Source organism: Lynx rufus, unplaced genomic scaffold, assembly GCF_022079265.1.
Source record: "Lynx rufus isolate CCGP_SWC_20201006 ecotype Redwood Valley unplaced genomic scaffold, mLynRuf1.p SCAF_1, whole genome shotgun sequence".
Taxonomy (NCBI): Eukaryota; Metazoa; Chordata; class Mammalia; order Carnivora; family Felidae; genus Lynx; species Lynx rufus.
The window spans coordinates 217,986,091-218,012,987 of NW_025814823.1; the positions used below are offsets into that span (position 1 = coordinate 217,986,091).

Below are 26,897 nucleotides of genomic sequence, written 5' to 3' on the forward strand. Positions count from 1 at the left end.
TTTGTTCTTTTCTTTTAAATTCACCATCAGGAAAAAGACCTTCAGATTCTTGGCAATAATTAATTTATTCATCCACCGGATGATTATTTCAGTTTCTTATTTGTGAACTTACTCATTATTGAGTGCCTGCTCTCAGTCCCTATGCTCTGTGCTGTGGTGAAACATGTGCTAGGGAGAACTTCTCACGGTTGTTGTTTCCAAACAACTTCAGTTGTTAGAGAGTCTCTTCTTTCCATATGCGACAAAATTTATCTGCTTATAACTATGCTTTTTATTTTGTCTTAGCCTTGCCCATATAGTTTGGAATCATTACTCCACTGCTATCTGATAGCACTAAATTCATTCAAAGAAAACTGTGTCGATCTTATACTTAGTCATCAATATAAATATCCCTCATTATTTCACTTTTAATATAAGTAACATTTTACAGACTGCCCTACCATTCTAGCTACCCTGTGTGAGGTGAACTTTTGCTTGATGCTGTCTCTAAAATTGAAATAGAAAAATCCTAATGTGAAATATGGGGCACACAATAACTGGGACTAAAAACTCCCTTTTAAAAGCTACTTTTCAAATTAAGCCAAGACCATGTTTTTATCCCTTCTCACTGCTTCCTATGACATACAGAGAAAAAGAATTCTTTATATAATTATTTCTTATAAGATGTTTCCAAATTCTGACAGATATAACCCTTGTCACATCTTACATTGGTCTCTTCCTGTCTAGTCATTGGGGTGCTTCTCCTGTAAGAATCTTAATATCTCTTTGTTGTATTATTATAATAACCTTTTAATTGCTCACCTCACCTACAATTTCTTTAACAACTGATACATTCTACAAAGCATAATTTTGTCAATTAAGAATTTGGTCAAGTAACCCTGTCTCCTGTTACCCTCAGCCCATAATCCCATTACATCTAGAAGTAAATCAATACTCCTCAGCTTTGAATCCAAGTCTTCAGCAGTTGGTTTATTTTATGTTTTAAGTTTTTGAGCTAAATTGGTACTCTTAGAAATATGGCCACAGCCTTAAGGAGCTCAAAGTTTAGGCTTCAAATGATCAAAACTATTCTGAAATCTTTACAGAAATATTGTATTTATGATTTAGTGTGAGTTCCCTGGAAAAAGGCCAAAGCTTTCATGATATTCATGGAATTTTCATATCACCCCAAAATAAAATATGGGCTGCTTAACTTGAATCCATAGAGTTAAAATATCAATATTTAATAATACTACTTTATTGGAATAAGAGTAAAAATGCAGTATGCTGGCAATGTCAACAGACTTAGTTTCTTCCCAGCTCCATTTACTTGTTCCGTTTTGTTGGTAGGTTATCTTCACTTCTGGGTGCAAATTGTCTCACATATAATATGCAATAAATAAAAAACTTAGAAAGAGTCCTGGGGTCAGACGTCCAAAGTACATGAGTTGGACAAAGTCTTTAATACTTTGGAGTTCTAGGAGCTTAATGTGTTAAGATATTAGCAGTATCTATATTATAATGTATTATGAGGAAACATGATTGTCCTTGGAATAACTTCTGTTATTACTATTATATTATTAAGAATATTATTGCTCAGGTTCATTATATTCAGGTAAAAATTATTGGTACTCCATATAGAAAAGCACAAGGGACTTAGCTTAATTTGATTAATTTCTTTGTTCTTGAAATTAGGTAAGATAAATCTAGAAGCATTACGAATATACATATATATATATATATATATATATATATATATATCATATGGCTCCTTAAGTTGACCCAACATACAATGAAATATTTTGTGTTGTAAATTTATTATATTAAAATTAATTTAGAATATTTGCTATCATAAATAAATAGTATAAGTTTTATTGCTTGAATTGGAATAAGTATATTACACTTGGATCTTGGAGACAAGAATGAGTTATAAAAGCCTTTTAAATATAAGTAACATTGGATAAATTTTCAATGGTAATAAAATTTCATAGTATCTCACTTTATCACATTTTTTTTTCATCACATATTTTAATGCCAGGTATTTAATTTTCCTTTTCTAGCATTTTATGGTTTCTCCCTTTTATTCATTGATTTATATTAGTGAGTATAAAGTGAATGACATTCTTGACCTTAAAATGAATAGAGCTTATCAAGGTGGTTTATTTGTATATGAATTTTACTGCAGTTTGGGAAAAAAAAAAGTTCAAACAAAATTAGTGGTAATGATTGCTTGTTAATAACATTGATTAAAATTACCATGGAAGTGGGGGGGCCTTCATGGCTCAGTCAGTTAAGCATCTGCTGTTGATTTCAGCACAGATCATGATTCCAGAGTGATGGGATCAAGCCCTGCATCAGGCCCCGAGTCAGGCCCCATGTTGGACCCCGTGTCAGGCCCTGCATTGGGCTCTACCTCGCACTCTGTCAGGCTCTGTATTGACAGCAGGAGCCTGCTTGGGATTCTCTCTCTTCCTCTTCCTGTCTCTCTCTCTCTCTGTCTGTCCATACCCTGCTCATGCACTCTCTCTCCCTCTCAAAATAAATAAACATAAAAAAAATTAACTTGAAAGTTGTATTTGTGGTCAATATTAACAATTTGATAGTTTATCCATAATATGCATAAAATGGAGTTAATGTTACTTATGAAACACAGAAACCATTTTAAGTTATATTACTTCTTAATTTGTTCTATAATCAGGTATGGATGCCAAATATTTATTCAACATTTACTATGCATGTTGCATTTTTCTGGGTGCTGAGGTTATAGCAGTAAACATGATAGAAGATTCTAATCACAAGAAGGTATTCTCTAGAGGAGTGATACAAATAATAAACAAAGATAAATATGGTATTGATAAATGCTAAGAAAATAGGCAGTGTGGCAGAGAGTTACCGAAGGGGTAGATAGAACAGGTTGTATGAGGGAAGTTTTATTGAGAAGGTAATATTTGAATTGATTCCGAATGGAGAGAAGGAAATACTATGAGAAACATTATTTTAGGTAGAAGAAATGGCAGACTCAAAAGCCTGCAATGTTAACAAATTTTGCTCATTTTATAATATACTCCTAATTACAATTAATTGTAATATATAAAGCACTACATTGTTATATTATGCCTATTTTTTTTAAAATTTTTTTTCAACGTTTATTTATTTTTGGGACAGAGAGAGACAGAGCATGAACGGGGGAGGGGCAGAGAGAGAGGGAGACACAGAATCCGAAACAGCTCCAGGCTCCGAGCCATCAGCCCAGAGCCCGATGCGGGGCTCGAACTCACGGACCGCGAGATCGTGACTTGGCTAAAGTCGGATGCTTAACCGACTGCGCCACCCAGGCGCCCCATATTATGCCTATTTAGATACCTATAAATTTAGTAATAAGAACATGAGCTGAACATTTCCAGTTTTCATAGTAATGCTATATTAATAATAACCTGCATTCTTACTTTTCTTTTGCTTCATCAAATAAGTACTTCCAATATAATATATTTATTTTTCAGGTATACAAAGTTAAACTTTCATTAAATGTTACTATTCATTACAGTAGTGGGAATTTCAGCTGCTGTATAGTATTTAAATATTAACTATGAGTGTTCAAATTATTAAGTTGTCTAGTTTCTCCTTTTATAAGTAGAAGACTCAAGCTGAGGCAAGGAAGAATATCTCATTGTGACAAAAACTAATACGCCTGTGTATAGCTCTGTATATTTCTATATTATTAGCTATAATAATAAGGGACTGTTAGTCTTACAAGTCTTCCCTACCACAACACCCCCCAAAGGGAAATCCATGATAGGATTGATTCTCCTTTATCCTAAATGTTGAGGGAGGTTCTATCCTTTTTGAAGGCACTAGAAAGAGCAGAATCTGTCCTAGAATTTTCTCAAATGCCTTGAAATGTGGATTCCTTTCTATGTGATTTTACCTTGGATATGATTTTCATACTTCTAATACAGTTTCCAAAAGAATTTAATCATGTGACTGAAATTCTCTACTTCTAAGGGTGTATTTTCTGCAAGTTCTGTTTTCGTCACTTTGTTCGGTCATGCCTACCTTTATTTTCTGACACTTTCCTGGTTTCTCTTTCTTTTTTACGGATTTCCTCTGTTCAAGGATCTCTAGTTAAATTTTCGGAGATAATTATATTAAAAGAACTCTTATTTCTTTGTACCAGAACTCTAGATAATCTTTTGGTTGGCATTCAATATTTCCCTAACCTTATCTAAATTAGATGACCCCAGTCATATTCTCTTGGGTCTTGGGTAAACAATGTATTTACTGAAAAGTGATCTTTATCCTCACAAAGACTTGTTGGACACCCCTCTTTAAAAGGACCTGTGGACATAGTACTCAATGGATATTGAGAGTTCTACACCATTTGTACAAAGTAGACAATTATAATGACAACATTCTGCTCCCCAAATAACATGTAGATGATATGCTTATCACCCTACTTAATAGTGTTTACTTGGCTAAAATGTATTTAATAGTTATAAAATAAAAATGGAAATGTGGCAATTTGGAGTTTTAAGATCATATCAAAAAGTTTATTGGTTGTTTTCAATGGGGAAATACAAAAGTAAAGGTGTTTTGGGTGAATTTTGTTTTGGATGAATTATGTTTGGTAATTTTTACATTGCTTAATAATAAAACTGGTTCATATACCACATTAGAAGGTATGGTATTTATAACGTTTTGTCTGAGCCTAATTCTGTATGTACTAATTCCCTGCTTCTCCCTTTTCTAGCCAAAATCTGCCTGCCCTTCCCTTGAGCTACAGAGCAGGAACAAATCTCTACAGAGTAGGGAGAAGTATTTACTTAAAGATTAACTGTAATGGTTAAGATGTCAGATTCTTGAACCAGAAACACCAGCTCCACCTCTTGCCTACAGTGTGGTCTCATTAATTTATTTCATCTTCTTAAATTTCAGTTTCCTCCTGTGAAAATGATAATTGTATTCGTTAGTGTTGTTGACAATAATTATGATCATGCATACATCAAAGTGCTTATCATAGTAGCCACTTAGTATATATTAATTTTGCTTACTACTATTAGTAGTAGTAGTAATATTATATTCACAATATACTCAAACTCTCAGTTCCTAGTACTGTTTTTAGAGAATTTTACCACTGTATTTGGGAAAAGTAGTTACAATATTCTGTACATGTTTGTAGGACTTTCCTTGTCTACACTGCAAAAAAAAGTTAAAAAATAAAAAAAAATAATTATACCCCCAATAGTTGACGAAAAGATGCTTTTGGACCATGCTAAGACTTTACTTGATTAGACAACATATTTTCTCAAAAGAAATATACACTGGCTTTTAAAAGTACCATATGATCAATCATGAATGCAGAGAGTAGGAGTAACAATAAGAACAGATTGGAAAAATTAAAGAAATGTTGTTAAAAATTATTTAAGCAATCACACTTGTAAAAGACAAGGGCCACTAAAAACAAAACAAACAGGGGAGCCTGGGTGGCTCAGTTGGTTGAGCATCCCACTGCGGCTCAGGTCATGATCTCGCAGGCTGTGAGTTTGAGCCCCGCGTTGGGCTCTGTGCTGACAGTTCAGAGCCTGGAGCCTGTTTCTGATTCTGTGTCTCCCTCTCTCTCTGCCCCTCCCCCGCTCATGCTCTGTCTCTCTCTCTCTCTCTCTGTCAAAAATAAATAAACATTTAAAAAAATTAAACAAACAAAAACCCTCCCAACTATAGGAGTATGAAAAATATGTTTGAAAATTTTTGAAAAATATGATTCTTGGAAAATATTTCTTCAATTTTCATTATAAATAAAAATAGAGCCAAGTTATCATAATGGTTTCTAATGATATTACATGCTACTTTAAAATGAAAAAAAACCCATATATTCTATAAAATGTGATTTCTCTCTTGGAAGGGAGATTTTAAATGGAAAAAAAACATGATTCAATATAATTAAGGATTATTATAACAAGAAGAAACCTGACATTTTGTTTGACTGATTTTACAGATTAAGGATAACAAGCAAGACCCTGAGATGTTTGTTCAAAGTGATCCTAGAGGAGAAAAACCAAGAGTAGAATCCAGGGCTCCAGGAATAGATAATGTGATTAAGATTATTTTATCACTGTAAATCCTTATATTTTTACAAAGTTGTTTTTGATTTATAACCTTTTACGTGTAAAATGTGGCATGCTGGTGAGCATGTGTAGCTAAAGGTGAAAAATAACCACAATTTGATTCACCACTGTGGTTGGGCCTGGTTGTCTCTACAAACCTTGCTGAACGGATAGATGAACCAACCAAACTCTGTATGTAGAGAAAGAAAAAGAGATTTATGCCAAATGATATGCTAAAAGAACTAAAGTGTAGTTGATTAATTATTTACCAAATTTTACATGGTGGGATTCCACTCCAAGCTGGTGTGGTAAAGAGAACAATGAATGGGAAATAAAAAGACCAGAGAATAAGGGATGTGCATTCATTTATCAAACTGGGATTTAATTTCTTCACTCTAAAAATTATCTACGAGGAAACATCTAAGGGCATTATTAGTTCCAAAGTCAATGGATCTTTGCTTAATCATATTAAACTTTCAATTGTTTATCAAACCAGCTTCTATCTTGGGGTGGGGGGTGGGGGGAGAGCAAACAATAGAAATAATGGAAATGCTTGGTAGTATCCAAAGGCCTGGATAACATGTTCTCATGACTGGCCCTCTTGAAGACATTTTCTTTCTTTCTTTTTAAAGCTTATTTATTAATTTTGAGAGAGAAAGAGAGAGAGAGAGAGAGAGAGAGAGAGACAGAGAGAGACAGAGAGAGACAGCATGCGCACAAGCAGGGGAAGGGCAGACAAGGGAGAGAGAGGGAGAGAATCCCAAGCAGGCTCCGTGCTGTCATAGAGCCCAATGCTGGGCTGGAACCCACGAACTGTGAGATCATGACCTGAGTGGAAATCAAGAGCCAGATGCTTAACCAACTGAGCCACACAGGTGCCCTGAAGACATTTTCTGAGATGTGGATTCCTCTGTGTTAGGTCTAATTGCATCTGTTCAATTGACCTTCTCCATATTGCCTAAATGTCCTCCACTGATACCAGCATTTCCATGTATAAAAAGAATATGATATGTAATTTCATCATTGTCCACAAATATTCAGAAATGTATCCCTTGGTCATGTCTATAGCACCAGTCTCTTTCAAACATTCTGTCTGTTCACAACTATAATAATGAATTCAAATTATCAGCTGCCTAAAAGAAATTAAAGTTTCAGTCACATATTTCAAACCATTTTTGTGTTCAGATAATTCAAATAGTGTAATCTGCTCATTTGATTGAACTTAGGTATATATTTGCAGTTATAAAACTGTGCTATTTTTGCATTATTTACATATACAAATTATTTCTATATTATAGTGAAGATTGCACAATATGGAACAATTTGTTAATACAACTGTTCAGTCTTTGGGAAAAAAAGAAAGTATGTCAGTTTGCCAATTTTAAAGACAAAATTGGATTCATTTGAAGAACAAACAATTCTAATGTCAAATGAATCCCTAAAAAACATTCAATTTGTAAAAGACCAGATTTTTTGAAAAAGAAATTAAAGGTCAGTTATTTCTTTGAGACATTATATATTGGAATATTTTAATAAATCTGTCCTTGGATACCATATCATTGATTTATGTCAACAAATAATCTGTTGGTGACTTTAGGTTTTAGACCCCTCAGTAAAACCGACAAGAAATTACTATCCTTAGCCATGTTTTATCTATAGTGTTATGAGAGTTAATAAGAAAAGCATGAATGTGTAAGATAACTTCTCCCAAATCACAAAAGAGCAACACCCTCTGTTTCAACGTATTGTCTTGAGAAAACATAACAATACCAATATCTGATAGTCAATTAAACATTTTGCCTTCACAATCTATTTACATGAAAATTAATTATTTATAGGTAAATTATCTCCTCTCCTTTTAATTTCCTACTGGAGTTAGATTTCTTTCTGATGTTCTGAAGAAGGAGATTAATCTATTCATTAATTAAATTAATCTCATTGTAAAATAACATTTTGTAATAAGGAAGTACAGATTCTGTTTTTCTTTGGCCCTGAACCTTTATTTATAATGTTATCTTGCCCTAGTCTATGGGGAAAATTGATAGCAGCTGTGTTAGATAAACCACACATACAATTAGCATACAGGATCTTGTTGCCAATGGTATTGCTGAGGTTATGTAAAATATAATATATTCCTGGCATAAGTTTTATAGATGCATCATATTTTATATTACTTTTAAGTGTTTTCATGTACATGGAAACAATGTCAATATTATTAGTCCTATTTATATAAATGTAGAGATAAATCATGTGATTCAAGTTACCTGAGGCTTATGTGATTCCTCCACTTTCTATACTCACTATTAAGAGATCTTGCTTCATGTACATCCCATCTTCTGTAATTTACTTTTGTAATTATATTATGGTTGAAAAAATAATTTTCTTCTAGGGGAATGTACAATCTTAGGACCATAAGCTAAGTATAGTACATAATAAGTCAATGTTAATAAGCCAACATCAGACTAAATTTATATGCAGACACAGTGTGCAACTCATATGTGAATCGGATTCAAAATCTCATAGTCATAAAATCAAGCTATTTAGCACAATACTTTAGCTCCCCCTTTTGGATGGCCCAGACTGCAATACAAAAAATATGAGAAAATGCCCTCGTCTGTCCTCTTTTCTACTGTCATTTTATATTTGAGGCAACATGTATTCCATTATTCGACTGCATAAAATTAATCATTTAAATCAGTTTTCTATTAAAAATAAGTCAAATATACTTCTGTTTTTTTTTTCTTTTTTTTACTGGTTGAATGTTATGTACACTTAATTTTAAAGATGTATTTTGACACGGTGTTTTAATACATATGATTTAAAATCAATTAATGTTTACTTACTTTTATAAGGATTTTCTGTACTATTTCTCCAAATAAAATATTTGAGCTTAGTTGTGTCATAAACTGTACTAGTTATCCTTAAAACATGTAATAACCAAGAAAGACTTTTCAAAGTATTGAACACCAGATAGTATAAATTTGGGGAATTCTTATTTAAAAGATTCTAACTACTTTCATTAATGACATAAACAGTAACACATCAAGATATATAAAATAAGTAATTTGTGCAAACTCTTAGTTTGGAAACATATGCAAACATATTGTGTTATGCAACTATATACACATATGTGTATATTTATATGCGCATATATATATGCGCATATAAATATATATATGGACAGTTAATCCTTGAACAACACAGATTTGAACTGCATGGGTCCACTATATATGGAATTTTTTCAGTAAACACTGTATTGTACTGTAAATGTATTTTCTCTTATGAGATTCTTAATAACATTTTTTTCTCTAGCTTACTTTAGTATAAGATTACAGTATACAATACATATAACATACAAAATATGTGTTAATCGACTGTTTATGTTATTGGTAAGGTTTCTGGTCAACAATAGTGATTAGTAGTTAAGTTTTTGAGATGTCAAAACTTACACATGGATTTTTCAACTGGGTGGAGGTTTGTCGCCCTTAACCCTCACACTGTTCAAGGGTCAATCTTATATAATAAATACTTAAAATAGTTACTATTTTAAGTATTACTCATTATTCAAGCTGACCATTATATAGTACATATGTCAATTTCTCAGAATACAATATGAGCCTCTCCAAAGCTATATTGTCATCTATCACAGCATCTGTCATGTCAGATGTGTACCTAATTTTTCCAATCTTCAAAGCTGTTCTTTCCTTTCATACCCAAATACCTAATTTTAGTTGCATGATAAAAGCAAACCTAATCCACCCTACCAATTATTTATTTAAAATTTCTACGAGTGTTGTAAAAATTCTGGATTTCACCTGTTACCATCTGCTTAGGAATGCTCTTCAAGTTTCTCTGCTGATCTCAAGGCCTAACCCTAACTAGGCTCCTTCTTGCTTCCCTTAGCCCTACTAATACTAGCACAGAACAGTAATTAATAATAATAATAGAATTTTACACCATTTACAGAAAGATAAAAGGAGTGAAGATAATGTTAGGGAACCAGAAAGCATCTAGAAAGAAAAACTGACATGTAGCACATAGCTGCTGAATCTAAATTGCATAGTCCAGGTGGTTTTCCAGGACTTGACGACTGGTCATCTCCATCTTTTGCTCTCAGGTTGCTGCCATGTGACTGCAGAACATTTCTCCAGCATGTATTACCTTGGTACTAACTGTTATTTGGGAGTTCAGAATCCTCTGTCCTTCTCAGACTCTGGGAAAGGATTAAAAGATGTAAAATATGTGTGCCTGGGTGGCTCATTTGGTTAAGTATTGGACTCTTGATTTCAGCTCAGGTCATGATCTCATGGTTGGCAAGACTGGGCCTTGCACAGGGCTCTGTGCTGACAGTGGGGATTCTATGTGGGGTTCTCTCTCTCTGCCCCTTCCCTGCTCACATGCATGCACACTTTCTCTCAAATAAACATTAAAAAAATTGAAAATAATTGAATGATAACATTATCTCAGAGATGCTGACTTTTTTTGTTTTAAATGTTTTTATTTTTGAGAGCACAAGAGACAGAGCAAGTGGGAGAGGGGCAGAGAGAGAGGGAGACACAGAATCAGAAGCAGGCTCCAGGCTCTGAGCGGTCAGCACACAGCCTGATGCAGGGCTTGAACTCATAAACCGGGAGATCATGACCTGGGCCAAAGTCGGACGCCCAACTAGCTGAGCCACCCAGGAGCCTCTCAGAGATGCGAACTTTTAAACTAAATTTTACATTATTAAAGAGAAAGATTAATACCCCTGTATGACATATGAGCATTTGGATTTTTCCATCACTTGATCTATAACCTACATGATTTAAAGGACTCCCTGAGAACAGAAAGAGCTTTCACAAAGACAAATCATACTGTCTAATAGTAGAATCCAAACTAAAAAAAAAAGGTATTAATTTTGTCAATATTTTATCAGTAATAACTACCCATGGGTTAGATCTATTTTGTACTATTTTTCTCTCTTAATTTTAGGTAGATATAAAAAATACTTAATTTTCTATATATTTAATATGTGGTTAAGGAAAGACAATATATGTCTGAGAAATATTCTATATATAATATGTAAAAAGTAAATTTCTTTAGTTCTTCTTTTTTTATGTTTTTATTTGAATTCTAGTTAGTTAACTTATAGTATAATTTTAGTTTTAGGAGTAGAATTTAGCGATTCATTACTTACATATAACACCCAGTTTTAGCTCTTCTTTAAATAAATGGAAGCCTATATCAGTTTGAATGGCTTTCTATTTGGCGGATGCCCCCTATTCATAAAACATATAATTTGCAACATAGAAATTGATCCAAATAATTTTCTGAGAAAGATAATGGGTCTTAAACTTTATTTTTTAAAACACGGATAAAAATTAGAATTAATGTCTCTCAGCCTTACTAGAACTAATGCCAGCTTCTATTATGAAAATTAAAGATAATATAACCCCTCTCTCAAACACACACAGCCCATCTTGGAAAAGAGCATATGTGTTAGGAAGCAGTGGGGCCTGAAGTTGAAAGGGTAGCATGGGTTCAAGAATGGATCTCTGAAAAAATGAGCAGAGGGATTGAACCTGAGGTGGGCGGCATCACCAGAGGCTCCTTTAACAATGTAGATCAGTTTACTATCATGTGCTCTGAAATGAGATCATCTGGTTTCCTATTCCAACACTGTCATATCCTAACTCTAATCCTAGGGAGGTAATTTGATTCTTCTGAGCCCAAATTTCTTTATTTGTATAAGGAACCCGTAATAGTTTTCCCAATATATTCATTTGTAAGGCTTAATGAAATATACTTGAAAAGTATGTGTTTATGATGATAAAGGAGATACAATGTACAAAAAGTATTTTAAGAAAAGTATTTTCAGGTATATATGTCAGATATCAGAGAAAAGCCAGATTGAGGAGAAATAGAAGATATGAAAAGTTTTGGGGTGATAGGTTCCTATATTTATTAAACTTGAAGCTTGTCGTGTTGGAAAAGAGAAGACAAGAAAGGAAAAGAATGATAAAAGTTGATAACAGTCTGGCACTTGGAACTCCAAGTGATCTGAATGCAACTCTTTAGAAAGACTATCAGGGTTATTTTAAGTGAATAACAATATGTGTTTCCTCTCTATGGATTAAGAAATAAGGTGTTCTTTGAAACTTTCAATCTGCTTCCTTAATCTTTCTCTCAATCTCACCAAAATTTCATAAATAAAGAGTTATCATATCTTAAATTTTTGATTCTTCAAAGCACTTTTAATAGTTGGTGAAAGAAAACAGAATTTCACTTGCTGGACAATTTCCACATTGGATCTAAGCTACTCTTGAATTTAAAACTACTACTTAAGAGAAAATTATGTGGCCCATCATGCTAAATTTCATCCCAAAATGGATGTAACCAAATTCTCAGATTTTTAAATCCAGCCATTGAAAAATTCAAAGTTCACATATTACTAAACTTTAAGCATTCTTATAAGATGAATAGCATATAAGTTTTTAAGTATATTGGCCAAATGAGCCTTCCTTCTGAATCAGTGGCCAACTGTAAAATTCACAGTAGTTGAAATTTTTATATATAAATCTTATAATTGTGTTCACATTGAGGCATTTTGTGACGAGTGATGTATTTTTTCATCAAATGACAGTCTCTGTCAACTTTATCCCTCTCCTCAACCTTGTACGGTCTATTGATTCCAGCACCGTGTTGCAGAATTGACTTGTGAAGGTATGGTCCAAACCCACACTTGACAGTGCATCAAAGTTCTGGGGGAAAAAACAAGATAAATTTACTAATAGTAGGTACTCATATGCTGGTACTGTCTGTTAGAGATTATTGAGATGCTACAATATCCATTTCTGAGGATGGATGCAATTAAGGGAAAAATAAATTGCTCAAAATCTGTAAAATGTAGAAATGTTAAAGGATAGATTAGCTGACTAATAAAAATTATATAAAATGTCAGTAGATGTTGTATCTGTCTTTATACATTTCCTCTGCCTATTTACCTACATTAGTTCTGATGATGATGTTGATGAAAATCATGATGATGATGATGGTCTCATTAGATTAGGATGACAAAATCACGAACTAAAAATGATTGTTCGTTGAGTTATTATCTATCAGGAGATTATGACATACTGAATATCCTGAGTCACAGTGTTGTTGACAAAGGTGACTCTTAGAGGCTTAGTAAACAGAATCCTATTAGAAAAGATAAGCTGTGTCAAGTATGTGGCAGAGTATATGGTCACAGTATTATGCAATAAAAACAATAATTAAATAATTCTGTGACTATTAATATCCAAGTAACCAAAGCATACATTCTAGAATTTATATTTAGTAACAGGCTCCTTCCTAAGAGGCCATATTTGAGAATCTGATTTTGGCTTTGATGAATATACTTCATATCTCTGATGCTTAATGATTTTATTTAAGCAGCAAACATATGTTCCTTTGGCAAATATATGATGAAAAAAATAAAAATAAACTGGTCTTCTCATGTGACAGATTTAAATGAGTTTCCTACAGAGAAGGATCCATAGCAAGAGGTGTAAGGAACTTCAGCTAGGCCTAATTTTAGATTAACTTGGATGCATTTTTGCTTCTTAGTTTTCCTTTTATAGCAAAGAAAAGATGTCCTAATGAAGATTAGTAGTAAGAGTATGATTGTTTAAGGTGAGAATAATACTCTCCCTTGGGAATGCAGTGGGTTATAGAGATATTTCAGTCCTTTATTAACCTCTTTGTGCAGGATTTCTAACTAAATTTTAAGCATTTGTAACTTTACAGTCCCTAAAAAAATAGATTCAATTATGTGCAATGTGTGTAATATGTGTAAAGTGAAAGATAACATGTTCAAATTGTTGAAATAGTACCTACAGTTAGGTGTTCCATTACATCCCATCTTATAGGCATAAAATAAGCACATTGAGTCATTTGAACTCTTGATCCATTATTCCTCCATCAAATCAGATCATAATTCTACACAAACCCCTGGGTACATGATAAGGGTAATTAATTTTTAATGCAAGATACTTTTGATTCACAGGTTCTTATTTATTGGAAACTCTCAGGAAAACTGGGGTAGCTGAGAGTAGAATATGGGAATAAAAATAAAAATAAATCAATGAAATAAGAGATCCTTGTATGAACAAACAATAATTATGGCTCATAAGATGGGAGTATAATTGATGCAAGCCTCTGCAAGTGAGGTTCAGGCAGGGGGGTGGGAAGTAAACCTATTCCTTAACAAAATTTCCTTATAAATTCACACACACACAGACACACACCAATAAATCCTATCAGTGCTGATTTCACTACAATGTTCCTTGACATATTGTTTTAATTCAAATCCCTTGAGTAGTTCAGTAAAAGAAAGGAAATAACCTATGTTAATTACTTTATTAATTATCAATATTCATACTGTTTTATTCAGATTTATTCAGCACAGTGGTGTGTTATGGATACTAGAGCCAGACTCCCCTAGTATAAGTCTCAATTACCATTGGAAAAGTCCAATGTCCAAAAAATCACGAATAATACACTTGTGTCAAACTTAGGTGTATTAATTTCCTGCAACGAGGCACACTTCCCATCATGGGGAAGTTGGAAGTAATTTGGTCAGAGAGAGATAGGATAGGCTTATTACAGAATTTGGGAATATGCTAGGATATTTGGGAAGTGCTTATGAAAGCAGAGGTCAGCATTTGATTAGGTCATATCAGGAAATCAGGGCAATTTTATAGACGTATATTATCTTCTATATAGAAAGCTAGAAAAACAGTTTGAGATTGTCTTTGAAAAAGTAACCAAGAAAGAAAGATATTTGATCATTTTGGGGCTACCTAGTGTCTCTGCTTTTGCCTTATCCATTCACAGCTATTGAGTGAGTTCATATGATGATGATATTCTGTTCAGTTGGTGTTCAGCAGGGGAAACTATAGCATAGCTCTTAGCAGGCCAGGTACCAGCTGTCAGCTCTCAGACATGATTTTTATTTTCTCCCTCACCACCTAATAGATGTTTACCTTGGGCAATTTATTTAAACATTGTGAACTTTCATATTTTTCATGTATAAAATCTGAACAATAGTGCCTTCATCAAATAGATTTTTGAGAGTGTGATTTCAGCAATTTCTGTGATTTAAGATATATGCATCAGTTATAAAGGCCTAGGGTGTGCAAGAAGTTTCAAACAAAAATTTTCTTTTTCTCTCCCATTATATATCCATCACAGGTTGGCTTGCAGGGGTGGGGTAAGCTCCTGTTGTCTTTATTTGGGGTGCTAGGCTGGGAAATGTTGCCAACTTGGTATGGCAGAGGAAAAAAGATCACGCAGCAGTTCATAAACGTTCTTCCCAGATAGAGCACACATCACACCCACCCAAATTTCACTGGCTGAATAGCCCCAGGAAACTTAAAGATGGAGGTGGAAAAATTCCAGTGGACTAGGAAGAGAAAGACATGGGCTGTCTCAAAACAGAATGAATGATTACCAAAGCTGTGAGGAGTGCCTGGTCCATGACATGTACTTAATAAATGCTGGATAGAACCATAATGAATGACTGTTATATTATTATCATCTCTATCTTCCTTCCCTCCATGAGATTTAATAGTAACTATTTATTATATGTAACTTTATTTTCAGATAGATTTTCCAGATGATATAAACCCTGGATTTTTTAATGACAGTATCTTGACAATGACTCATTAAGTAAAATTTTTTGTAACTGTGTTGTGCTTATATAGCTGATTTGCAAACGTAAACATGCTAATGGATTTAAAATACTTTTAAACTTTAGTTAGAGAATATTTGAAATTTGAAACCTAGGAATAGACCATGATTGTTGCTTGTTTCACTTTCTTTCTTTCTTTCTTTCTTTCTTTCTTTCTTTCTTTCTTTCTTGTCTGGCTCTTATTTGACTGGTAAAATCAAATAATCTGTAGATCCATTTTGAAGTTACCAAATGATACACTAGATCCATGTTATGCTGTGACTGTGTATCACTAATTGAAAACATTACCATGGCGATTGCTATAGTAACATTTAAATTGGCATCGGTGCCAAGATCCTTACTATCGATCTGACAGAGTTCATTTCACAGTGCATTTCAAGAATATAAATGGAATTTTGCTGGTGTTTTTATTCATATAGGCTGAGGAAAAAGAAAAAAATATGTGTTTTAAACATAAAAATATATATTTAAAAACCACACACGTTTTAAAAGTAAATATATATGTTTAAAAATAGATTATTAGAGAAATGCTTAAATATAAATGGTCACAGGATGCCTGGGTGGCTCAGTCGGTTAAGTGTCTGACTTCAGTTCTGTCATGATCTCACAGTTTGGGGGTTCGAGTCCCGCGTCAGGCTCTGTGCTGACAGCTCAGAGCCTGGAGCCTGCTTCGGATTCTGTGTCTCCCTCTCTCTCTACCCCTCCCCTGTTCACGCTCTGTCACAAGAATAAACAAACATTAAAACAAATTTAAAAAATATATATATATATATAAATGGTCATGATTTATATGTGATTTCATACTTTAATATTAGAGTACCTAATATAATTTTCTTCCACATTACATTACTTTTTAAGAAGGAATTCCAAAAATAACATAATATATGTTGGGGCGCCTGGGTGGCTCAGTTTGTTGAGCGTCCAACTTTGGCTCAGGTCATGATCTCGTGGTTCACGAGTTTGAGCCCCTCATTGAGCTCTGTGCTGACAGCTCAGAGCCTGGAGCCTGCTTCAGATTCTGTGTCTCCCTCTCTCTCTGCCCCTCCCTGTTCACACTCAGTCTCTCTCTCTCTCAAAAATAAATAAAACATTAAAAAAATAAAATATATGTTAATTCAGTATACTGAACATTAAGTATTTAACTTAAATTATTTAGTCAGTAAACACATTTTTAAATCTTGTGCTCTGCATTGAGCAAGATGATTTAATATATGGATGAAAAAAATCCCTATTCCAATTTCAAATCATAGTCAAAAATCAAAAATCATAGTCAAAATAGTCATAAGTAACTTAAAAATATCTAACCTTAACTGAACATTTTTCTAACCTTTTAAGAGAATTAGTAGCAATTAGTGAGTATTATTATTATTATTATTATTACTGTTTTACAAAGTAAGTAACTGAGACATAGAGAAGGTTAGTGTCTTACCAAAAGTTATATGACAGCCTTCCAAAACAATTCTAAGTTTATGGTCTTAAAAATCCTTCATGTTAACTCTCTGTCCTTAATGTTATGGATTTAATGATGTTGAAGAACAGAAAAAAGAATCTTTTAAATTTACCTGATAAATTCAAGGAAATATTACAAATTGATAATAAACATTTATATCTAATTAGCACTGTGTTAGTTTTGTAGGGCTGCTGTAACAAAATACAACCAACTGGGTAGGTTCAAACAATTGAGATGTATTATCTTATAGCAATGGAGGCCAGACATCTAAATAAAGGTGTTGGCAGGTCTATACTCTGTCCACTGACTCTAGTGGAGAATAATTCCTTATTTCTTCCAGCCTCTGATAGCTTGGTTTATGGCAGCACAACTCCAGTCTCTACCTCCTCCTTCACATGGCCCTCTTCACTCTATATTTGTGTCTCTTCTTATAAGGACCCATTGGATTAAAGTCCACTCTAATTCAGGATGACTCATCTTAACTTGATTACATCTTCAAAGACTCTGTTTCCAAATAAGTTCACATTTTTAGGTACCATGTGTGAGGAGTTGACTATACCTTTTTGGCGGAAACAATTCAACCCAGAACAAGCATTTTCATAGGTTGTTGAAGCAATCATCAGAACTCTTGTCCAAATATTTCTGGATTTCTCTCTTCCAAACACATCATAAGGTTGTTTTACTCCCCTACCTCTGAATTTAGACATAACCATGGTTATGTTTTGCTTTGCCCACTGAAATGTGGGTGCAAATGTGTCTCTTCTGCATGGGAGGCCTAAGGGCCAACATGGGATTCTCCATGTTTCCTCTGTCTTCTCTTGGCAGTCATGGAGTACGGTGATAGAAGTTCTCCTGCCTTGGGTTCCTGGTGATAAGGTTTATTACAGTCTCCCAGGACAAGAACAGTGGTCATATACTCTGAGTATGCATTTGTTTCTAAAGCTACTGCAATTTTGTAAGTTTTCAATTACTATAGCATGACAGGTACATAAATATCTACTAGAGGTGATATGTTGTCCTAAAAACAATAAGAAATCCCAAAATTTGTAGCGTTAACTTAATTCCTGGCTATCCAGCCATAAAGAAAGCCTAATCAGAGGATCAAGAGGTGGAAATTCACTTCATAAAAGAGCGTAATATTTGTCATAACTTGGAACGCAGATCCTGGGCCCAGTGAACTTGTAGCCCTAAGGGAATATGTGGGAAATCAGAGTAATTGAAGGGCATATTTGTCACCATGCCTGTATTGTCAAAATGCCATTAGAAAACAGATAAATTCAGAGCATTATTGTCAGTTTGATGGCAAAATATTTGAAGAAATGCAAATGGCATAAATGGACCAACAAGTTGAGTGAAAGAGCCAACTTTTTCAATGCTCCTTGTTAAAAAGAAATAATAGTTTGGTTTGAAAATGGATGATTGAAACTTTTGTAGCAGAAAGCAAAGCAAAAGAATGACCATCATGGCTATTTTCAAACTTCTGAACAGATTATGTCAGCAAAATTAAGGACCCAGTTAAGTGTTTGGTTCTCAATACATCCTTATACCAGATAAATTGTCTCATGTTAAAGACATTGAAACTATGTTTCATCCAGTAAAACCTAATAAGACTAAGAAACCTATAATGAAGTAGACACAGCAAGACCTGTGGAGCAGTGGTAAGAAAATAAATAAATATAGAAAATCTAAGAAGTATGTTTAAATGGAACATATTTCTATGGAGTGACACTTGACACATGAAACTAACTGGAGCCAAAAAGAAAAAGAGGACTTAGTTTTTAAGAACTGTCTTGCCAGGCCAGATCCAAAACTCTGGGTCTGAGTGAGGTTAAGATGATTCTGGGGCCATCAACTTGCATGGCCAGTAAGTTCACTATGAAATTTGCTCATCTTGCAAAGAGTGATACTATTCACTCTGCCTTCTTCAGCAGTGGTCCATGAAGTCAACAAATATGAAAGAATTCCAGAAAATGAAGAGGCACAAAGACTACTAGATAAGGGAGATCCTCTCAAGAGACAAAACTGGAGAATAAGATCTAATTATGGCTTAATACTCTACTGTCAGAATAGTAGGACAAGCAAACAGGATTTCAAAACAGCCATCATTTTCTGGAGAAAACTTGTTGCACTTATGCTGCCCCTGTGTCACATGCTATCTTTTAATCTCTGGTCATGAGAAGCCTCGTGTAGATTTGATATAGAAACTACTTCATGCTATATTTCTTCCACACTCCCTCGATTTGAACTTGATGACAAGTCTGGATGGAACTTGTGAGTGGTATCTTTGCACATTTTTCTCCAGGAGGAAGAATCAGCCTCATATTTGGTTAATGAGGGCTTGAATTGTCATAATCATCTATGTTATTTACCAGATATTTCTAACTTCTGAGTGTTTGCTAGGAAGGTATTTCATCAGTACCTTTGAAGTTAGACAAATTCAGCTGATTTGGTCAAAAGGGAGTGTAATTGAAGTGTGTAAACTGATGTGTGTGGAGATGTTAAATGACTGAATGTCACTTGCAAAGTTACTTTTTCTTGCCTTGGTAAAGGTGGAAGTAGAGAGAGAAGCATGTCTGTCTCCCTTAGCCTGAAATTCTGATAAAGATGAGGTGGAACGATCAGCAAAACTAAAAAGTGGCCTACTGAACGGGAGAAGATATTTGCAAATGACGTATTTGTAAAAGGTTAATATCCAAAATATAAAGAGCCTTTACAACTCAACACCAACCCCCACAAATAATCCAATTAAAATGGGCAGAAGACCTGAATAGCCATTTCTCCCAAGAAGACATATAGATGACCAGCAGTCACATGAAAAGATGCTCAACATTACTCATCATCAGGGAAATGCAAATCAAAACCACAATGAGATACTATCTCACACCTATCAGATGGCTAAAATAAAAAAAAAAAAAAACAGGAAACAACAAGTGCTGGCGAGGATGTAGAGAAAAAGGAACCATTGTGCGCTGTTTGTGGGAATGCAAACTAGCACAATCACTGTGGAAAACAGTATGGAGATTTCTCAAAGAATTAAAAATAGAACTACCATATGATCAGTAATCACACTAATGGGTATTTATCCAAAGAGCGTGAAAACACCAATTTGAAAGTACACGTGTACCATTATGTTTACTGCAGACTTATTTACATTAGCCAAATTATGGAAGCAGCCCAAATGTCCATCGACAGATGAATGGGCATATAATAGTAATAATTATATATATATATATATATTTATATAAATATATTTATATTTATATAAATATATATATAATAATTATATATATATAATTATTGTTCAGCCATAAAAAAGAGTGAAATCTTGCCATTTTCAATAACCGGATGGATCTAGAGAGTATAATGCTAAGCAAAATAAACCAGTCAGAGAAAGACAAATACCATATGATTTCACTCCTATGTGAATTTTTAAAAAAAAATTTTATTGTTTATTTATTGTTTAGAGAGACAGAGAGAGAGAGACAGCATTTGAGCAGGGGAGGGGCAGAGAGAGAGGAAGACACAGAATCTGAAGAAGGCTCCAGGCTCTGAGCTGTCAGCACAGAGCCCAACATGGGGTTTGAACTCACAAGCTGGTAGATCATGACCTGAGCCGAAGTCACACACTTGACCTATTGAGCCACCCAGGTGCCCCACTCGTTTGTGGAATTGAAGGAAAGAAACAAAGGTGGGGGGGGGGAAGAGAGAGAAACCAAAAAACAGACTCTTAACTATAGAGAACAAATAGATGGTTACCAGAGGAGAGGAGAGTGGGGGAATGGGTAAAATAGGTGAAGGGGATTAGGAGTACACGTCTCTTGATGAGCACTAAGTAATATACAGAATTGTTGAATCACTGTAACGTACACCTGAAACCAATTCAACACTGTATGTTAACTACACTGGAAATAAATTAAAAATGAAAGAACTTCTGGCCTAAGTGAATTGAAAATGAGATCCTGAGGGGGGGGAAAAAAAAGATAAGGTGGAACCATCTTCACTAACTGACCTATGATAAACATGCTGTGTGTGTGAGAAACATTATTTTAATATACTGTTATCATTGCATTAAATAGTCCATTCAAAATTGAATATCCAGAAAATATATCATTTATTTTATGGGTATCAGCTAATTTAACTCAAAGCATCCTAAAAATCCACAATAATACAACATGCACAGCAAGGTAAGTGGAGGAAGTTCAAAGGCATCTGGTAGGACTAGGACAGCTGTGATTTGAAACCAGGCATCCAAGTTCCAAAGTTAATGCTTTCAAACAATAAGCTGTAATAGTATGAGTCTTAAAATTTGAACAGTTTCCCAGGCCAACTTCACAGAAAAGTGCAATCAAGATAGATAAAAGGATATTTGCAAATTTATTTGTCACTAACAAAGATTGTAGCATGTCCTAGGAATTACACGTTAGACCATTTGAATATTTAGAGGCCATTTGAATAATCCAGGTAAAAGAAAATATATATTTATTCGAAAAGCATTGCAATATATTAATTACATAGTGAAGGTTATAGTTTCAATCTAATGGTCAATTTCCAGTCCCCATAGTTTTGATCACTTGGCTTGATGCCACTACCTCTTAATATACTTTCCTTTCTGGCATAAAAAAACCTCCTACTCTCACTCTGTCCTCTCTTCCTATACTCTCCCCTTCACTTATCTTTCTCAGACACAACTAAAACAAGCCAGGCACTCCATTGATACAGGCTTTTACTCTGGCTGAAAATATTTCCCTTGCATATCTACTTGTATAGTTCCCCTTACTTCTTTTTTTTTTTTTTAATTTTTTTTTCAACGTTTATTTATTTTTGGGACAGAGAGAGACAGAGCATGAACGGGGGAGGGGCAGAGAGAGAGGGAGACACAGAATCGGAAACAGGCTCCAGGCTCTGAGCCATCAGCCCAGAGCCTGACGCGGGGCTCGAACTCACGGACCGCGAGATCGTGACCTGGCTGAAGTCGGAGGCTTAACCGACTGTGCCACCCAGGCGCCCCAGCTCCCCTTACTTCAAAGTTTTATTCAAATAACACCTTCCCAATGAGGCCAACCTGGAATTTCACTTCTCTTCCCTTCCCCAGACCCTATATTCAGATTTCCCTATATTGCTCTACTATTTTTCAATAGCACTGAATACTTTCTCTCTACTGTTTTCATATTTATTACATTTATTGGGTAGTGTTTATCTTTTCCTGCTTGAATGTAAGTTACACAAGGGCAGAAGTCTTTGTTTGCATCTCAAGCATCTAAAGTGTGCTATGCATCTGGCAAAAGTAGGCACCAAATAAATATTTGAAAAATAACTGAATGGCTCACTTCTAACAGAGTAGAAGTTCATTCAGACTATATATGTACAATCTTACGGGCTTCCCTAGATCCAGTCTGAGACTTGGATTTGGATATAGGTGATTGATTGAAAATGTGCTTCTCAGGAGACAACTGTAATAAAAGGGAATAAAGCAGGAAAAAGAAAGATCATAGAGACATATTCTCAGATTGAGTATAGCCTTGCCTGATCCACAGAGAGAAGACTCTGGAATACAGTTGACCCACCTTGAGGCAAAGGATCTATTTGCCCCTCATTGTTACTGATTATAGTGGTGAGTGGAGTAAGTCCCTAGTTTGGTGGTTCTCATCAGTCCAGAAAATTTCTCAGAAGAAGTTAGCTATAAGCAGGTAGCAGCCATACCTAACAACAGCTGGCTAGTAAGTAGACTGGCTTGGTAAACAGTATCCGTGTGGAACACACAGTGTCTACCACAGATTCCAGATTAACACTTAGAATAAACCATGGATGTGCTTATGCCTTTAAAATGGTTACTGTAATAGTTTACAATGACCTTCTCAAATCTCATTTATAGTTTCCCAGGCAAATGCATATTGCTTTATTGCACATTAATAGAATATAATTATTTAATGAACTAATCAATAGTTTCAGCTTGAAGGAAAGGAAGACTATAATTATACATTATTAATCTACTATATTTCAGATTCTTTTTATACACATGATTTTATTTAATCATTTTATCTCTGTATAAGATAAGCTTATGATTCCCATTCCAGATATAATGAAAATAAAACCTAGTTAATAAACTTGCCTAAGCTCATTAAGAGAGTGACAAACTCAGAATTTTAATCCATATGTCCTCCCCGTAGGTTTACTGTTCATTCCAGTCTTCTGCCTAATGTTATTACAAAATTACATATTCTTCAAAATTTAAGTCTTTTTTTAAATTTTGTAAGTAGTTCTAGAAATCTTAACATAGAGTTTATATATTTAAACTGAAAATATATTACATCAATATTTGTACTATTCTCGAACTGAAATTTAGCATCCCTCCCAATTATGTTTATGGGTATTACTACACAGAAGTATTAGAGGTATCTGTGATTTTATCCTCAGTAGGAATTAAATATCATACTAAGTGCTTCGTATGTTCATTTTTTTCTTCGACACCATGGTACTAATAGATCTGCTGATGGGTTTTGTAATTTATTGCATTAATCAAGAAGCATATATATTATTTAACCAAAATCAGTTTTTAAAATGTTTTGGTAGCTGTATTTTAATAGGATTGATTTTCTTTTTAATACTTATGTCTCATATCTTAATCAATGATTTAAAAACATTATCCTGTAATCAGATTGACAAAAAGTTTCATGAAACAAAAAGACTGAAATTCTTTTTTAAAATCCAAAATATTCTCTCGTGCTCGCCTTGGCAGTACAGATAGTATAATTCGAACGATACAGAGAAGACTGGCTTGGTTCCTGTGCAGGGAGGACACACAAATTCGTTAAGCATTCAACATTAAAAAATAATAATAATAAATAAAATGAAATCCATAATACCCATGAATATTTGAAATATTTAAAATATTTAATTAAAAATTTTAAAACATTGAATAGTTAAAATATTAACTTATCTATGTCTCCACTGTGAAAATTATTATAAATGTCTGGACATTTATGTTATAATTTGCTCTTCCACAGCTATTTAACTTCTCTTCTTCTCCTCCAGACTGCCAAGCACATCCTACCACTACACCCTCTTGTCCCCATTTTCACCCCTCCCACTCTAAGACATAAGCAGGCCAACAGTTTTGTCTGAACTACTGGTTTCTAGACCTAACTCAAGAAAGAAGCTCTGTCAAATCAAATACAGTGTTAAATATGGACAATTTTTAGCACTGTGCACTCTTTCTTAAATGAGAAATACTTAGTGTAGGCTGATGGCATGTGAAACACTCATTAATTTGCATTTGACAGACTCTGATGTTCATTTCTGTCACTGGAAGCTGACGTGAAACCACAGGCAGGAAATTCACTTATATCTTCTCCACTAATTAAAATTTTGAGATATAAAAATAAGTTTCTCTTTAATTTCTGATAGATGACATATTATTGAAGAAATTCAAGATGTGATATCACACACACACACACACACACACACACACACACACACGTATATTCATACATAATGGAACATTACTAAGCCATAAAAAATGGAAGCTTGCCATTTGTGATGGACGCACAGGGATTTTTACTAAGTGACATAAGTCGGACAGAGAAATGAAAAATGCTGTGTGATTTCACTTATATGTGGAATCTAGGAAACAAAACAAATAACAACCAAAGCCCAGTAGAAACAGATTCATAGATACAGGGAACAAAGAAAACATTACTTCTAATGTCAGCGATCTCTTCGGGGTGTTTCATAAATAAACTTTTTTTTATGTATGTAAGACTATATTTCTGGAATGCAAACTCCTCAAGGAGTCTGTTATTCTTTTCACCTAGAAAAATGCCTAGAAAAAGAGTAAGCATTTTGTATATATTTGGTAGAAGAATTAATATGTAGATTGTTCTGATGACTTCATCATGTCATTATATTGCATGTAAGTTGCATGACTTTCTTACCCTTCCCCTTTCATAGACATTTAGTTCATTTCCAAATTTCTCCAATGTTTCTGTCAGAATGTTTACAGGCAACAGATGACATACTCAGTGACTGAGACTGTTTTAATAGACAGTGAGGGCAGTGTTAAAGGCACTAACTAGGGATGGTGGCATGGCAGAATTCACAGCAGCATAACCTTGTTACCCCTCCTGGATCTACAGGAGGAAGGCGCCGGAGTAGACATTACTTCCGAGAGAGTACCGGTTATTCTAACAGAGCGCCAGCTATCTGAAAGAAGCTGTGGCTCATTGTAAAGAAAAGCAACTGCCCATTAAGGGTGTGGTGTGGAGAAGACTACCTCCATCTCCTTCTACCCATCATCTCCTGCCTATGCCTCACACCGGCTAAATGCACCCAAGGACCAGTGAGCCCACTGACACAGTTCCTACAAATTTATCTCCTGCTGCACTGAGCAAAGTAAAAACTGAGAGTGCGTCTGAAGGTGCAAACATAAAAAGGTCCAGTACATCTAATACTAAACAATTCTTTGATAAATATGGTTATACCCAAGCCTCTCTTTCAAATGCCTAATTTCTTAAGAAACTTTCTTAGAATTTTATTCGTTAAACACTGTAAACCATTCTAAGGCTTTGATCCTTATTCACAAATTACTTTCAACAAAATTTTACGCATTTTACTCTCATCATTAATGATATTCTTCTTTTTGTATACCAAGAACTATGCCCACCCTGCTATGCCTTAACAGCACTCAGTACTATCCTTGCTTTTTTCAGAATTTTGGCTTTCATTGTCAAATATTAAGCCAGGTAACCTTAAACCTTAATTATAAAATTTGCATTTTCTTACCTTCCATTGAGACTGAAACTGTATTCTTATTTTTGTACTGCATGTGTAATTTCAACCACTCTCATGGCTTTAATAACCCTGGAAGGCACTGGTGAAACTCAATAGTCTCAGTCAGTCCTGACAATTCCTTAAATTCCGGACTTGAATGTCCAAATGCATGTGGATTATCTCCACTTGGATATTGAATAAAGCATGTTCTAAATCAAAACCTTGATTTCCTAATTCCTCATACAACCTGAACTTCTCTAGCGCCTCTAATGGGCAAATGGCAGCTCTAATCGGATGTTCAAGCCAAAGCCTTGGATTCATTCCTACCTACTCCACTTCTGTTAATTTCATCCCAATGAGAACATTCACTTATCAGGATTATTTGGATCACCTCACCATTTTCTCTGTCTCCTTTCTTTCCTTGTAAAATCTATTTTCCCATACGCCAGTCAGAGTTACCCATTTAACATTAAGTTATGTCAGGATCCTCCGCAGCCACAAACCCTCCTGTGATTTCAATATTATGAAGGTTAAGACTCCTTATCATGCCTTGTAAGACTCTAGAAGTCTGTTGCCTCTTGAATCGCAGAGCCTAGAATTATCCCCTTGTTCACTCAGCTGTAGGTACATTTATGTCCTTTCTATGACATGAAGGCTTCTAACATGAACATGCTTTCTTCCCCTACCCCTTCCCTGCTAAGTGTTTGCATTTTGTTAGTTCCTTTCTCTGGAACACTGTTCCCATTGAAATCCTCATAACTATCTCCCTAAGTCCCTTCAGCTTTATGCTCAAATATCACCGTAATCTAGAATCCCCCTCTTTGATCATATTATCCAAAGTAACAGAACCTCCCCCAACACACATAATTTATCCCCTCTATCTGTTAAA

At 34.5% G+C, this 26,897-nt stretch overlaps 1 non-coding gene across 1 annotated transcript; it reads left to right on the forward strand.

The window, feature by feature from the left end:
* Window positions 1–23,962: 23,962 nt before the first annotated feature.
* LOC124523337 (U6 spliceosomal RNA) lies at window positions 23,963–24,069 on the forward strand. The gene has a single exon (XR_006964981.1). It is a non-coding gene; the product is annotated as a U6 spliceosomal RNA (small nuclear RNA).
* Window positions 24,070–26,897: the final 2,828 nt, after the last annotated feature.